The sequence below is a fragment of the Lactuca serriola genome, chromosome 7 (genome assembly GCF_051521515.1).
Source record: "Lactuca serriola cultivar US96UC23 chromosome 7, Lser_US96UC23_V15, whole genome shotgun sequence".
Classification (NCBI taxonomy): domain Eukaryota; kingdom Viridiplantae; phylum Streptophyta; class Magnoliopsida; order Asterales; family Asteraceae; genus Lactuca; species Lactuca serriola.
Window position 1 is genome coordinate 70,452,932 of NC_136414.1, and position 2,015 is coordinate 70,454,946.

The following is a 2,015-nucleotide window of genomic DNA, read 5'->3' on the forward strand; positions in this document are numbered from 1 at the left end:
TTACCACATAAATTTATCAAAAATCCAATAGGCAAATAAAAAGTAAATTACTGAAATCGTCCCCTGTGGTTTGGTGAAAATTTCACATTTGGTCCCTAACTTTTCTTTTGCACTCGGATCGTCCCAATGGTTTGATTTTGTTGCGTTTTTCGTCTCTTGCATACATAAAATTAGAGACCAAATGTGAAATTTTGACCAAACCATAGGGACAATTTTAGTAATTTACTCTAAATTAAAATATGATGTTGGAATTAAAAAAAAAAAAAAAAAAAAAGAAGTCAATGCAAGTAAGATACAATTTCACACACCTTTGCATTTCCTCCTAAAACGAGGAGAAAACAATTGCATTCTTTGCTTATACCTAAAGAGATTACCCCTAAAGAAATTGTCCCTATAAATAGTCATTATTAATTACAAAAACGGTCCCTATAAAAAAAATAATCTTTGATCTAACTAGGACAATAAAAACATAAATGGTCCCTATAAATGTTTTTCAATATTTGGTCTAACGGGGACAAAACATAAATCCAAGAAAAAATTATAGTAAACTAGTGTAAAATAGTAAAAGTATTTATTTGTTTCCAGAAAATAGTCCCATGAGCTTCATTGTACAAAAAAAAATTTAATTTTCGATATCATCTTAAAATAACAAAAAAAAAATGTAATTTTTAAAAGTACGATGCTATTAATGAATTTCTAAAAATAATCCGAAAAAAATAAAGCTTTCAATGCACAACACAACACAAACACCAAACATACATTATGCAATAATTTTGTTTTGAAAACAAATCACAATAGACAACACACACTTAACATACATCATGCATAAACAATAAAAACACACGGAATGATTAATCAAAAAAGCATGAAAACTAACCTGACATTCTGTTCTTTGTTGTAGAGACAAACGTATTTTCGAGCTGTATACAAAATACAAAGTTAATGAAAACATATTTATAAGAGATTAAGATTTTATGGATACATCGATTCCACTTTTAAGATTTTAGGAAAAATAACAAAAAACAAATGGTAGTAACCAGAAATTAAACCGAAATCAACTTGTTTGATTTCATAATCAAAGATTGTGATTAAAATTCACAATATTGTGATTAAAAATTTAAAAACAATATCGAGATAATCCAATAAAAGTCAAGATGAAATCAAATCGTAATAATCTTTTACAAAATCCAAAAAGTGAATTTACATAGATGTGATATGTTAAACAAAATTTGAAACCCTAGAGCATGCTAAAATCATTAGAACATCTCAAAACGAGGAATCAAACTAATAAACGAAGAAAAAAAAAACTCAGGAATATCACAAAAAGTTAAAAATAAGATAAGTGATTTCACATACTTTGAAGTGTGTATTTATCGGAGGCTCAGATCTGTTTTACGATCGGAACAAGAGGATTAAACCGCCATGGCTGCAAATACAGAGGTTGCATTCTCACAATCGCCGTCCTCCGATTATATGCCCTGCCAAGCTGCGGATAATCTCAAATCATGTCCCGATTTGACTCAGATCACTTTTAATCATCATAGCCTCTGGGTTTAGGGGTGTTTGGATGGGGAATTGCATGTCATAACTTCAACGATCTTTCTCTGTCTCTCTCTATATATACATACACATACATACATACGAATATATATAAATATATACATATATATATCAGAGGGTTGTTGGAGTTTGAAAGAAAACAATGGAAATCATCGGCATGGAGAGGCGGCAACCACCCTCAGAAACCCTTGTTCCTCTCACTGCCTCATTCTCATACTCTGAGTCGTAAAACAAATATCCCTAATCGTCACCCGGTTACTCTATATTTATACTATATGCCTCCGCTTTGATTTTCCAATTGGATCTTCACTTTTCAAATTTACAAAATTAGTCCATTTTGTTAATCTAATTTTAGTTTAGATCAATGTTTTAAAACCCGGGTTTTCAGTTGATCCGGTGTGATTATCGGTTTACGGTTCAATCGGTTGAATCATTGGGTCAACTTGATTTATGGT

The 2,015-nt window shown here is 30.7% G+C and overlaps 1 long non-coding RNA gene across 1 annotated transcript; it reads right to left on the bottom strand.

The window, feature by feature from the left end:
* Nucleotides 1-733: 733 nt before the first annotated feature.
* On the bottom strand, nt 734-1,782 carry LOC145061360 (uncharacterized). Its single transcript, XR_013687187.1, has 2 exons — nt 1,357-1,782; nt 734-920 (listed from the first exon to the last, which is right to left on the bottom strand). It is a non-coding gene; the product is annotated as an uncharacterized LOC145061360 (long non-coding RNA).
* Between the last annotated feature and the right edge of the window lie 233 nt (nt 1,783-2,015).